This window comes from Furipterus horrens, unplaced genomic scaffold (assembly GCF_987537825.1).
Source record: "Furipterus horrens unplaced genomic scaffold, mFurHor1.1.pri manual_scaffold_2, whole genome shotgun sequence".
Lineage (NCBI taxonomy): Eukaryota > Metazoa > Chordata > Mammalia > Chiroptera > Furipteridae > Furipterus > Furipterus horrens.
The window spans coordinates 131,724,076-131,739,456 of NW_028327172.1; the positions used below are offsets into that span (position 1 = coordinate 131,724,076).

General features: G+C 38.2%; 1 non-coding gene across 1 annotated transcript; it reads left to right on the forward strand.

Moving 5' to 3' along the window:
• The first annotated feature begins 8,784 nt into the window (after window positions 1-8,784).
• On the forward strand, window positions 8,785-8,948 carry LOC150019500 (U1 spliceosomal RNA). Its single transcript, XR_016509578.1, has one exon. It is a non-coding gene; the product is annotated as a U1 spliceosomal RNA (small nuclear RNA).
• The last annotated feature ends 6,433 nt before the right edge of the window (window positions 8,949-15,381 follow it).

Here is a 15,381-nt window from a genome sequence, read left to right on the forward strand (position 1 = left end):
TATGCTAAGTGAAACAAAGGAAAATCCACACAAAACCAATGATGAAGAGAAGGAAACCGGGGTTCATATCAATGATTTGGAACATAAGGAAGAAAAAAACAGTCAACCAGTGCAGAAGGAGGAAGCAAGAATTGAAAAAAATAAGGAAAACTTCCCAAATTTTGCAAAGGAGATGGACATACAGGTCCAGGAAGCACGGAGGGTCCCAGGTGAGCTGGACCCAGAGGGGACCACACCAGGACACATCATGACTCAGATGCCAAAGGTGAAAGATAAAGACAGAGTTCTGGGGGCAGCAAGAGAGAGGCGGAGAGTTGCCTACAGGGGGGTGCCTATTGGACTATCAGCTGATTTCTCAGAGGACACTTTGCAGGCAAGAAGGGACTGGCAAGAAGTATTCAATGTGATGAAAAGGAACCTACAACCAAGATTACTCTATCCAGCAAAGGTATCATTTGGAATGAAAGGGAAGATAAATTGCTTTCCAGACAAGGTAAAGCTAAAGGAATTCATCATCACCAAGCCATTATTATATGAAATGTCAAAGGGACTCACTTAAGAAAAAGATCAAAACTATGAACTCTAAAATTACAACAAATTCACAATTACCAACAACTGAATCTAAAAAATAAAAACAAAATCCACCTAAGCAAACCAGAATAGGAACAGAATCATAGGTATAGGGATCATTTGGAGGGTTATCAGCTGGGAGGGGAGAGGGGGAGAAATGGGGAAATTGTGCTGGGACTAAGAAGCATAATTGGTTGGTACAAAATAGACATGAGAATGTTAAGAATAATATAGGAAAAGGTGAAGCCAAAGAACTTATATGCATGACCAATGGACATGAACTAAGGAGGGTAGGATTGCTGGAGGGACGGGGGGTGCTGAGCATAGAGGAGCAAAGGGGAAAAAATTGGAACTACTATAACAACATAATCAATAAAATATACTTTAAAAAATTAATCTATGAATATACATTAGAGGTAAGTTATGTTTTATTAAAATTAACCTTATTTTTGAAAAGTTAAAGTAGCATTTTAATTACTAACAGACTGAATTAGTTATATCTGAACATGGGATGCCTTAATCTGTGTCCCAAAGCTGTATATTAAAATACACTTTGGTATAAGAGGTATGTGTCCTAAGGTGGTAAGGGAAAGTCCATCCCTGCAAAATAAGGGAATATAAAGCAGTAACTTAATGTGGAGTAAGAAAATAAAAAGCTATCTATATTGTTCATGCCTACTACCATTAGCTCAGTGGTTCTCAGCCTGTGGGTCATGACCACTTTTGGGGGTCGAACGACCCTTTCACAGGGGTCACCTAAGACCATAGGAAAACACATATATAATTACATATTGTTTTTGTGATTAATCGCTATGCTTTAATTATGTTCAATTTGTGACAATGAAAATACATCCTGCATATCAGATATTTACATTACAATTCATAACAGTAGCAAAATTACAGTTATGAAGTAGCAACGAAAATAATTTTATGGTTGGGGGTCACCACCACATGAGGAACTGTATTAAAGGGTCGCGGCATTAGGAAGGTTGAGAACCACTACATTAGCTAGTCTAGGAAAGATGTATGAACTTTGAAATTGCTTTTTTTTTTACCACAGTAAGTCGAAAGAGCTCATGGTGCCTTCCATGTGTTGAAACCCTTCGTGCTGAGCAGAAGCTATAACAATTACTTTCACACCTCTCCAGCTATTAGAACCATGACTAAATTGGGTTATAATTTAATTAACTTTCAGAGACCTTGAGAATTTGACTGAGATTTTGGTCCAATCTTTATGTTTCACTGAATATCTGAAGTACTTATATCAGAGCAGACAATTTCCTTGACAGGTAGGCCTTACAGATATGACTGTCTTGGTACGGGATTCCAGGCCACAAGTCCATGCTGAAAGCCTTGGCTATCTGAGAAAACGCCCCATGAGATCATGGTGTACAGTAACTGTATGGCATAGAACAAGTGGAATATCTCCACATGTGTATCTGAATAATCTGGGATGGTGTTCTGTGCAGATTCTGAATGGTAGGTTGTGTGCGGTCGATACTGAGCATTTCAGTAATCATAAGTAATATTAAGGCCTGACCTCAGGGTGCTCCCAAGGATCCCTGAGAGGGCTGTTTGACACACACACACAACCCCCACCGAGCCTGTATTCCTAACTTGCAAAAAAGACTGATGTAATCACTCAGGCAAAATATTTTTGAGACTGAACTGAGAACTTATGTGACATGACAACCACAGAGAATGAAAAACAGGAGACATTTGATATATGCTAAAATTCTTCCTTTGCTTTGAAAAAAAATTAATTGATTTGCTATAAAGAGAGGATGGCTGACAAAACTCCATAACATAATTTCCCATTCCTCTCTTTCAGAATTTACTCATATGTTTATTTTTCCCCATAATGATACACAGGAAATGCATTACATTTTCCAAGTGCTGGCCAAATTCTTTTTTAAGTTTGTTACATACTAGATCACTGACAGAGGTCCCCGTGAGGTTTCATTGGTCTGGGTCAAAGAGAACACTGGATTACCAAGATAGCTCTTTTCCCTGAATGCAGTGGCATTTTGCCCAATATCCCTTATGCTATTCTATGTCTTTTCAGATGCCTAGTGAGAAAAAAGAACTTTGATTTTTTTTTCTTTTGGATATGTTTTTCTCACTATAAAAACTCCCTCTAAAACTGAAGGGAAATTTTATTTTAATGTGGAAATACACTTCAGCTCTAGGATGAATCAATCCCACTTTTTTTTTTTCTGTAGAATAAAAGCACAATGTCTTTAAGTCTTTGTGTGTTTTCACAGATGTGATTATTTTTTGCCTGGATGTGAACTATTGAAATCGTATTTTGTAGATATATGTATGTATAGGTTGAAGCTAGAAATCAGGGAGAATATTAAGGCTACTAAAATTTTCAACCGCCTAAATTTTAATTTTAAGTAATTTTGCCCACCCATAAGACAAATATTTGGAATTTGTCTATGCTAAATGGCTTTACCTGACTCCTGATGGAACTTCTAGGACAAGATGAACACACTGTTTCTGTTCCTGTGCCCCAGGGTGACTCGTGCTCCTAACTTTAGTACAGAAATAGCTGACAAGTTCAACTCTTAAGTGTAATCTTTTGAAAAAATATGTTTCTACTACTAAGAATTTTTCCCTATCAAAATGTATGGCAGTAAGTATCCATTTCCTCTCTACTACATAAGTGAAAACAAATAATCTTGATTTCTGAAAGAAAAAAAAAAAATCCCACAATGAATGTGGTTCTGAATGATGTTGTTCTGGTTTATGCCATGCTTGCTAGATCTGTACATTAGGGTAAGTCTGTAAGAAGCATTGATTTTTACGTTTTAATACAACTTGGTCCCAAAGCACTTCTGTAACTTTTCTATCATTGGGTGGTATATGTCACCCAAGACAGAAATGGAAAAGAAAAAAAATCAATGGAGAGAACCTCAGACTGGGGTAAGAAGATGCCAGCAATAGAAGAATGGGACACAATAGCATCTGGAACCAAAACTAGGGTGACAACTGTCCCAGCCTGCCCAGGACTCAAGGGTATCCTGAACAATGGGCTCACACCAGGAATGGGTCACTCCAACCACCAGACACACTTGGACTCAAATATGAACTCTACCTTCTACTAGCTTGAGTAAGGCCTTTTAGCAAACCAGCTCCTCAGAGCCTTAGTTGTCTCATCAGTAAAAAGGAAAATAATAACTACTCCTTATGGTATTAAAGATTAGAGTTTATATATGCAAAGAGAATGCTCTGGAACATCATGATGAAAATAGCAAAAATGTCCTGAGCCCTTCTGATGTATCAGACACCATACAGTGCATTTCTCACTCCCCAAAATAATTCAGCCATGTAGGGAGTTAAATCATTATCACCCTTTCTTCACATTATCACCCTTTCTTCACATGGAATGAAGCTTCGGCCTAAAGGTTTGGAAGTTGACCAGGTCACAGTGCTGGTGTCTGGCTGAGCAATGTCTTCAGCCTAAACACTATCCATGCTCTCACCACTGTGCCACCTGGATCGATAAACAATAAAAACTTGTTCTCATTATGATCTTCAGATAAAAATTAAAAAGATGGATCTTGCCCTTCTCATCTCCACACCTGTCCTCACACATAGCAGCGACCCCAAAGCACTGAACTCAGGAAGGCATGCTGCCAATGTGGTGACCTCAGGATCAGAGAACAGCTGCCTTTGGGTCCTTCTGAAAGGCACACAGATGCTGTCACAGTTTTCCACAACCAGGGCTGACTTTGTGTTGATGGATCCCAAAGGAAATCTCAACCATCTGCTCTTTGACACCCCACATCCACTGACACATTTACCTAACTCCATTTTTTAAGTAGATGGCCGCTTTCACATTTTAAAATACCTTCTACTGTGGGCTACTCTGTGATGATTTAGGTATGAATCTCCAGGAGCTAGACTTTCATTTATTTAACTATTAAAAAATAATAGTAACCAACGCAATCCTTCCCATTGTATCACTGTAGACCAGTAGGTCAAGGAGTGCAGACCCAGATACATTTTCAGAACCCTAGCTTTCTTTTCAGCGAACTGCTCTTCTGGGTTCTTGTTCATGTCAGTCACATCTTTAATTAATTTTGTGGTCTTGATACAGAGAGATCTGATTAGGATCACTGGGGAGAAATATGTAGGGGCTGTAGGAAGGGTTTGCTGAGGCAATGGAAAGCAATCTGGGATGGGATTGGTTGAGAAGCTGAATGCCTCCAGAGCCAATGGAAATAAAAAGAGGGCTGGCTCTTTGGCTCATGAGCTTTTCTGGCTGCTGGGCTGGCTCTGGCTTGGGCTCTCTGGCTCCTGGAATGGCTGGCTCTTTCTCTCAAACTCACTCTCGGGGTCTTCTTCCTTGAGGATGCCCGGGTGATGGTGCTGCAGCTGTCTGCATTTCCCAGCAGATGGTATTTTGGATGGGAAGGAATTCGGCACAGCCTAGGATCAGGCTGGCCTGGCAGAAGGTGGCAAGTTTATTCTTTGGGTGTTCTAGAAGGAACAGGCTCTGAGGCAGAAGCCTGACATTCTTCCAAAATTGTGTTGCTTTTGTGTTTTATGCTTTTTTAGTTTGTAAACTAACCCTATAGAAACTAACCAGGGAAAAGATAGGAGAACCCAGGTGTTAGAATTTGGCCTTAATTTATAGGCTTAAGTAATTAAAGCTGTGACTTCATAGGCTTAAGTAACTGCTTCTGAATCAAGACTCCTTTCCCTTATCACCAAATTTTTGCCTCTGGAATTTTGCCAGGAGGGTGGTGGCAGGCAATGGGACCCCAAATGCTATTGGGTAGCAATCTGAACACTTACCACTAAAGATAGACTATGGTCATTATCTGCCCAACTGTGCAGAACAATCTATTAAGTAGAATTCTGTTGTTTTAAGAAGTAAAAGACCCATGATTCTCTTGGAATTTTTCATACAGTCAATGTTGCCAGGACCCTAGGCACTGCTGCTGGTTGTAAGCTTCTGGGATAGTTCATGCCAAGCTTTACTTGCCTTTCTCATCAAGGCCAACTTTAAATCCACTCTCTTATGTTGATGTAGAAGTTGTTTTTGTTTTCCTACCTGACACAAGCAGGAAGCTCCCAGAGCACAGAAGTAGTATAGCAAATTACTTACATTGCTCATTTCGTTTAGTCACTAAATGAATATTTGTAAAATACTCATCTTTTCTATGAACCACTTCAATTAAGTTTAAGGTTAAGTTTAAGTTTGTTCACATATAAAACTTTGGATAAACATTCACCTGATTCTTAAATGAGAAAAAAAAAATTACCACCCATTTATTTCTCCTAATTCTGTCATTACATGTCTTTCATCAGCTCTCCAGTACTCATTAAGACCCCGGGCCATTCCTACAGTACATTCATTTTTAAAAATGTGATTCAACCATTAAGAGATAGGTTTGAATTTCAAATATCTTCCAGGTGCCTCACATTTATTTTGCAATTTCCCTCAGATTTATACAAAATTAATTAAATTGCTTTTGCTTTTTAGAGTAATATATTGTGGTTAGAACTCCCTTCTATCAAAGTCAATGTCAAGTAGAATGCTGTTTTAGTTTAGATTTGTAATTCAGGGAAAAGTCACTTGTGTTTAACTGTGCACAACCCCAATATAATTAAAAAGCCAAGGCAAAATAATCCAGCCAGCAAAAAAATCTCACCTTGTTTTATATTTTTCAGAGGCTTTTAAAAAGTATGCATATGTTGCCCTGGCTGGTGTGACTCAGTGCATTGAGTGCTGGCCTGTGAACCAAAAGATCACTGGTTTTATTCCCAGTCAGGGCACATGTCTGAGTTGTTGGCTGGGTCTGCAGCTGGGCACATGGGAGAGGCAACCATATATTGATGTTTCTCCTCCTCTCTTTTTTCCTCTCTTCCCTCTCTCCAAAAATAAATTTAAAAAATATTTTTAAAATATGCATATGTTAACTCTATGCCATTTATTTTACTATTAATATTTTCATATTGAGAAGACAAAAATGTAGAAGTAAAAAAGGAACCTTAGGAACTAGTATAGCATATTAAATTATGTCATATCCATGAAAGTAAGTGGACTTTATTTTTAAGCAATTCTCTCATGCACAAATCATTGATCATTAATTAGTACCATAAGCACAATTCCCTCCCCAACAATTTTGTTATACAAATATCCAACATGCCAAAAAGTTGAAAGAATTGCACAGTGATCACTTATCACCTAGATTTTACAATTAACATTTATTTGTTTTCTTCCATATCTATCCATCTTATTTATTCCTCTGTCCATAAACCAGCCCATTATAAGCACTATTTTAGCATAATGAATGATCTGTTTTTCAACCCATAGGAGATTGGAAGCAACAGATTAGAATGCATTCAGACAATGAAAGAGTAACAACAGGGTACTGATAGATCCTGGTTCACAGACAACCTTAAGATTGTTGTGGATGACACTCACTGAAGTGACAGGTACAAGGACAGGAGAAGGACAAGCTCAACAATCTTAATAGTTAGAGGCTGCTGTGAAGATGACTAAAATAGAAAAGCTATAAATCCCATCCTCTTCACAGAACATTCATTGCTAACAAGAATCTAGAATCTTGATGAAGCCTAGAAATGGTCACAAAATCCTTCTCAACAAAGTGCTCTAAGCAGGTTTCACCAGTGGTTCAAAGTCTGTAATCAGGTTGAGACTCATTTCCCATCCATGGCAGAACAGACACCATCTCTACCAAACTCCCAGGCAGCTGTTCTACAGCAGCACACCATTGACACTGATAACAATAAAACTGATTATTAGTAAACATGAAATCAATAAATATAAAGTCTCACATACTCAACACCACCACTCCTCTAATTTTTGAAAATTCAGGCATTCTCTACTCCTTTTGCTTAAAAAAAGAGAAAGAAATAAAAAAAAATTGAAGTTTTGCATTACAGCTCTGACCACATTGAGATATTTTTGCTGTGGGATAGGGCTGTTCTCAGTGAGAGGTGTTGATCTTACGGAAGAAAAGAGAACAACCCAAGCTAAAATAAAATTTACAGAAGACATCTGATGTCGAGGTAGAAACAGGTTGGGTGCACTGAATGATTTGTGTGTATGCAGGGTGGTAAAGACAAACAGGCAGATGCTAAGTTTCCTGAAAGAGGTGGGGGGTTGGGGTGGGATGAGAGTGAATAATCAGAAGGAAGGATAGCTCTACACAGATACACAGTCATTTTCTGAATAACAGACTTCACTGGCATAAACATAATTTGGCTCTTATCATTTGGTATACAATTTGAAAGGTCTTAAAAAGACAACAAACTTTACTGAGCCTGATTTTGAATTTTTATGATTTGTTATTGATTTTACCCTGGTAATAGTGGGGCAGAAGTTATGGAATAATCTGAGCAATAAATTATGTGATTAAAACAGAAGACAGAGGGAATTTATATATATATATATATATATATATATATATATATTTTTTTTTTTTTTTTTTAAAGAGCTACTAGGGAAATAAAAGTTAACTTTTTAAAAAATGTCATTTATCTGGAAGATTCCTGGAACTAGCTCATTCTTCATCCAAATCATAGATGAGGCATTGCTTGGTATATACACAGAACAATACATTTTGTGACAGGTTAATTTTTTCAATAAAATGAAAATACTGCTTTGAATTCATCTGAATCTTAATGAACTAAATTGATTCACCTTTTAGGCCTGCTGGTGGTAACTGAAGAAGACAGCGGGTGTCTGAATTCTGTGTATATAACTTTCCTCCTTGCATTCTTTATTTAGCTGGATACTGAAAAGAAGTTTTCCCTTTCTTCTCATTCTAAGACCCCTGAGGTCAATAAGGAATATCGCATTTCTTATAACATGCTATAAGAATAAAATTGCCTTGTGAGGTTCAGAAGCTCCATTTGTCCCCAACTGTGTCCACAAATAGTTGAGTTATGTTTCCACTCTGTTTATGGTACTGCTAAAGCTGTCACAGCTTAAAATGAAGCCCAGTGAGCAGTGGTGTTGAGACAGTGGCTCACAATGCACTTCCATCCTCAGGGTGGTCTGTGGGCTAGCACAAGGAGAGTGAACACAATATGTCTGACTCAAGTTAATAAAATGATGATGTATCAAACATGCAAAAGGGCACACAGTTCCAGGAATGTTGCAGAAGACAGGCTCAGGCAAAAGGAAACCAGGTATCAATGAGTCTAGTGGAAATAAAAATTCAAAGAGTAATACTTAACTGGCAGGAGAGATACCGTGACCATGAAGGTGGTTTTCAAAGACCAAGGCTTATCCACTGCACTCTGGATGTACTGACCCCTGTGATTTCCCCAAATGTGGGAAACTCAACTGCATAATTTGTGGTAGTGGGGGACTGCATTCGTGCTCTCCCCTGAAAAAAAAAATTCAAAGAGTGGAAAGAAGGGGAAGAGTCTAGTCAAGGAACATGCATAAATGACCCACACACATGGACAACAGGGTGGGGACTGACTGTGGGAGAAGGGGTGGGTGGAGTAGGGGGAGCAATGGGAGAAAAAGTGGGAAAACTGTAATAGAAAGACAATAAAGAAATTTTTAAAAAGAACAATGAATAAATTAAGAAAATAAATAAATTATAAAATATACTTTTTAAAAAAGAAAAACTATTTCCACCAGTTTTCAACCATTTTAACACTTAAAATTTTACCATGATCTAAAACACAAACGTGGGTTATTTCCCTAAACAAATATTCTCAGGATTCCACCCCTTAACCTTCCTTACTCTCACAGCCTGGCATAAATGGCTCCATTGTTGGCAAGATTTTAGATAAAATACTTTTCAGTGGGATGCTTCAGAAACAAGTGGTAATTGAGTGTTCCTAGAATTACACTTTGGCTTCAAGGATGTTTGAAAAGGGAAAAGGGCTGACATTGCTCTTTGCAGCACAGCACAAACAAACGCTTGTGAAGATACTAGTTTCATACTTGGGGTACTACACTCACTTAGGGTATGTGTTTAGTATATGTGTGAATATGTGTATGATTTTGTGTGTATGCATACAAATTTGTGATGTATATAATTCTTTGTAAACATGACATCTGGTAGCTATTACAAAGATTCAGTTTTTGAGAGAAGTATGACGGTTTTTTCTGAGCCATGTTTCTCAACTCATGCATCCTAACTCTTACTAATTGAGGACTTTTTTTATTGCATTCTTTATTGTAAAATGGTGTTGATTTTATAAACCCATGGAACTCTGGAAAGTTTCAGCTTATCTGGGACTGTGGGACATGAGGGATTCCCAGCTGTCCCCCTAGAGCATCATTTTCTCCGTGACTGGGCTTTTGCCTTTGACACTGTCACACAGCTGCCCCTCACCCAAGGGGGCCAGGCCCTCCTACCTCTCCTCCCTCTCCCACTTCTTCTCTGCATATCGTGTACAGAGAAAATGCCATGTAGGTTAGTTTCTGATTTTATATTCTGGCTTTATTCATACAATAGAATCAATATTACCTAACATTTTAGTTATAAGTCTAAAGTAGAGATGTTTCATATACAATAAAACATCCTATTCTAGCAAAGCTGTGTAAGAAGATGTGTTTGTTTTTCATGAGCTGGATAATAGAATGATTATGGCATCAAAAACTTCTCACCTTTTTTTAAAGTCATTTCTATCTACTGATGTGTTAACTACCACAGGACGATGGCCATTTCTGTCTTGTTTACTTTTGTATCCTTGGCAGGGCTGACATAGGATATCCTCAATCACTGTGTTTTAATGAATGTGTGGATGAACATATAATTAGGCTTGTCCCTGCTATGTGAAGAGAGGGGAGTTGAGGAAGATTCCCTAAGCAGGTGATAAAGCTTCATGCACCCCTGTGAGAGAGGTTGCTGCTAAAAGCCATAGAGTGCTTGCTGTATGGAGGGCGGGGTGCTTTTTCATGTGCGGTGGTAAACTGCCTAGAGAAATCTCAGCAAGAGTCCTGAACTCCAAATTTACAATAATTTGTCAGGCTATCTCCTCTCATTCTCAATAAGTATTCACTTTTGCACCAATATTTTTATATTTACAACTTTGCTCTTTTTTTTCTTTTTTAATTAAATCTATTTGGGTGATATTGGTTAATAAAATTATAAAGGTTTCAAGTATATATTTCCATTATAACATGATCTGCATCACTGTGTGGCCACCACCCAAAGTCAAATAATCTTCCATCACCATATATTTGTCCTTTTTTACCCTTTACTAACTATCACCCTCCCCGCTTACCTCTGGTAACTAGGATTGTTGTCTGTGTCTATGAGTTTTTGTTTTTCTTACTTGTTCATTTCTTGCTTTCAGTTTTATATCCTATATATGAGTGAAATCAAGATTCTTGATTTTTTTTCTGTCTGACTTATTTCACTTAACATGATATTCTCAAGGTCCATACATGTCACAAATGGCAGTATTTCATCTTTCATGGTTAGAGAGTATTCCATTGTATATATGTAGCACACCTTTATACAATCATCTAGTGAAGAGCATTGCAGTTATTTCCTTGTCTTGGTCACTGTGAATAATACTGCAGTGAACAAAGGGGTACATATACGTTTGTGAATAATTGTTTTCAAATTTTTCTGGTAGATACCCAGAAGAGGGGTTGTTGGGTCATACAGTAACTCTATTCTTAATTTTTTGGAGGAAACTCCATGCTGTTTTTTATAGTGGATGTACCAGTTTAATTTCCCATTAGCAGTGCCCTGGTTGGTGTGTCTCAGTGGACTGAGTGCCAGCCTATGAACCAAAGGGTCTCCATTTTGATTCCCAGTCAGGGTACATGCCTGGGTTGCAGATCAGGTCACCAGTTGAGGACACAAGAGAGGCAACGACATGTTGATGTTTCTCTCTCTCTCTTTCTCCCTTCCCTCCCCTCTCGCTAAAAATAAATAAATAAAATAAAAATCTTTAAATTCCCACTAGCAGTAAATGAGGGTTTCTTTTTCTCCACAACTTCTCCAACACTTGTTACTACTTGTTGTTAACAGTCATTCTAAGAGGTGTGAGGTGGTATCTCATTGTAGCTTTGATTTGCATTTCCCTACTAGCTAGTGAAGTTGAGCATCCTTTCATATGTCTGTTGCACATCTGTATGTCTTCTTGGAAGAACTGTCTGTTCAGATCCTCTATCCACTTTTCAATTGCATTGTTTGTTTGGTGCTGAGTTGCATAACTTCTTTATATATTTTGGGTATCAACCCCTTTGTTGAGTTGTTTCCCCCCTTTTTTAAATCTTCACCCAAGGATATGCTTTTTCTTTATTGATTTTAGAAAGAGAGGAAGAGAGAGATTGATGTGAGAAACATTGACCAGTTTCTTCCCACATGATCCCCAAACCGAAGCTTGAACCCACAAGCTAGGTATGTGTCCTGACGGGATCAAACCCACAACCATTTGGCGTATGGGATGATGCTTCAATCAACTGAGCCACCTGGCCAGGGATGTTTGCTTCTGGTTTTTTGTTGTTGTTGTTGTTGTTGTTGTTTGTTTGTTTCTTTGTTTTTTGTTTTTTAAAGGAATTTTTAAAATAATTTATTTATTTGTTTATTTATTTGTTTGTTTGTTTATTTATTTGTAGAGAGAGGGGAGAGGAGAAAGAGAGGGAGAGAAACATCACTGTGTGGTTGCCTCTCACTCACGCCCCCAGCTGCGGACCTGACACGCAACCTAGTCATGTGCCCTGACTGGGAATTGAACCAGCGACACTTGGCTTGCAGGCCGACACTCAGTCCACTGAGCCACAGCAGCCAGGGCCAGCTTCTGTTTTTAAAGAGGATTCTATGAATTGCACAAGTTTTAGGCTCCAAAAACCTGGCTCAGCCCCAAATAAGAGGTAGGTAATAATTTTCTTGAGAACTCTTTTTTTTCCCCCTTTTTATCTCTTCCTCTCCCCTCCCCTTTTTTTTACTTTCTTGATTTCATGCCATGCTCCTTCCTCTAACCTCCTTTTCTGACTTCTGCCTGCCTCACAATGCTTACAATGCTGCCTGGGAGCCCAGTAAGTTAAGTTTCCAACACCATGTGCAGCCATCTCTTGGGAAGAATATTTATCTCCCTCTCAGTTCTATGAAATTGTTCACATTTTAGGGAGCCTCTTTCTTGGTGTCTTTGTGGCCTCAAGGCCCCAAGTCCCACTCAGATTTGAAGGCTAAGTGGTGGCTTTCTTCTTCCTTATCCCCAGTTACTAGGATATAAGCATATGATATATGAGTGCTAATCTCATGCATAAAAACAAGATTTTTAAAGAGGTGACAGAAAGACCTAGTACCAACTGAGAATTATTCCTGAGGGTTACTGCAATGTGAGGGTCCAGCAGAAAGAGCAGAAGGGTACCCAAGGCCAATCTCTGGGCCTAATATACTGGCTCTTGGGTGGCCTGGTTTCCTCTACTTCTTCACTCATTTTTCAAATTTTCTATAATTTCCACAAACTACCATTTATAATTTCAATATTCCTTTTCTGCTCAAGTTAATATGATTCTCTTTCTTTTGCTTGCATGCAAAAAACTGCCCCAAACACTATTTTGATATATTAGAGAATTTGTATCACAATCCGTCTTGCTTTGTGGAAGATGAAGCCATTGAGAAAGGCTGAGGGAACTGCTCATTCTGCAGAATGTACACTGGGACTAATGGTCTAGTGACTTAGAATCAAGATTTCTCTGCTATTCAGACAAACCTATGAATGAATCATTTCTGGAGTAAGTGAACTCTTTTATAAAACAGAATCTTTTTTATTGTGAATATTGCATGGAAAGCCTTGCTTTTCTTATTCTTGGCAGATATTTTCAGTCATCTGTATAAACGCTCAAGGACACTGAACAGAACTGCTTAACACTACTAATACTGCAAGTAATGAAAAGTAAATATTGTCTCCTAAAACCTTCCCTTTCCATATGACTTGACACTTCTTGCTCTCATTACCTGACTGTACCCAACTTGTCAGGATTTGGGAGATGGAAACAGAGGAAGAAAAGATGACCTGGCTTCTCAATGTTGGGATGCAGGTGAATTATCAATCACACACATCACCAAAGCAACCAGCAAGGAATGTGTGCGAGATGGTTTAAGGAAGATATTGGCTAAGGGTAAATAACCATCTTTGAAGTCAGAATGGGGAAAGAAGAACCGAAATTAGTAGCAAAGACAGTTGACAAGTATTCGGTGTGGTCACATAAGAATTAGAAGGAAAAAAAAAAAAAACAGCAAAAATCAGATGAGTGGCATGCCATAAATGCCAAGAGAAGAAAGTGTTCTAAGAAGAAGGGTGTGGCCAACAGCATCATCTCCAGTGGAAGGCCAAGGAGCAGGAAGACTGAAACAAAAGGACAGATATGGAACCTACTGTGCACACTACATGCTATGTCCGCTGAAATCCATAGGTTGGAACCAAATCTTCAAGGTGATGGTATTATAAAGTAGGGCCTCTGGAAGGTGATGAGGTTATGAGAGTGGAGCCCTCATGATGGGTTTAGTGGTCTTATAAAAGAGACCCCAGAGGGCTTTCTCACCCCTTCAACCATGGAAGGACACAGAGAGAAGACACCTTCTATGAACCAGAAAGCAGCTTCTCATCAGACATCAATCTGCCTGGGCCTTGATCTCAGACTCTCATCCTCCAGAAATGTGAGAAATAAAAATCTGTTGTTTATTAGCCACCTGGCCTATGGCATGCTGTTATAGCAGCACAAACAGACTAAGACAAAAACCAAGACAATATTGAGGATCTTATCAAGAAACTGCACTATGGCAAAGAAAAAAGGAGAAGATTGGGATTAGGCAACCAAGCCATAGGAATGTTAAGGATAAGAATGTATATACCTACTCCTTTCAGGAAATCTGCCACTAAATAGGTGGTAGGAGATGGTTTATCTAATAATACAAAACACATGGATATAGATTCTTCTTCCATGCAACACCATCCAACTCTGAGGACAGCCAAGAGTCATCCTATCATGTTAATGCTTTAATGTGGAAGACAAGTTGGCAGTTATTCAAAAAGCTGAAAATAGAATTACCATGTGACTCAGCAATTCTGGGTGAACACCCAAAAGAATTGAAAACAGGTGTCCACTAAAACTTGCACATGAATATTTATGGCAGCATGCTCATTAATAGCCAAAAGGAAGAAACAGTCCAAATGTCCATTTATGGATAAGGAGATAAACAAAATGCAATATATTCATACAATGGGATATTTTTCATCTATAAAAATGAATAAAGTTTTGATACATGCTACAACATGGATGACACTTAAAAACATTATGCTGAGTTAAAGAAGCCAGTCCCCCAAAAGGTGCATATTTCATTTATAGGAAATATTCATAATAGAAAAATCTACAGAGACAGAAAGCAAATTAGTGGTAGCCGGGGGCTGTAGGAAGGGGGACTATTTAATGGATGCAGGGTTTTCTTTTCAGTGACGAAAATGTGCTGAAATAGATAAGGTGATGATTGTACAACAATGTGAATATACTGGTGTCTTACACATTAAAATGGTGAATTTCATGTTATGTAAATGTTAATGCAATAAAAAACCGATCAATTGCTTTTAAAAATTATGTTGACCATTAAATATTAATATTACCTAGTGATGGGCATTTTTTTTAAATCTAAAACCTTCAAACTATAGATTCTTAAACAGTCTCAAAATAACCTCCTAACCCCTTGTTGGCCTGAGAGATGTTAGTATGATGTAATTCTAAATCACACATGTGACTTTCAAATGTATTTTCAAATCATGATATAACTGGTAAGCACTTAGTTGGCAACAAGAAAATGTTGAATATTTTAAATAAGAATAACA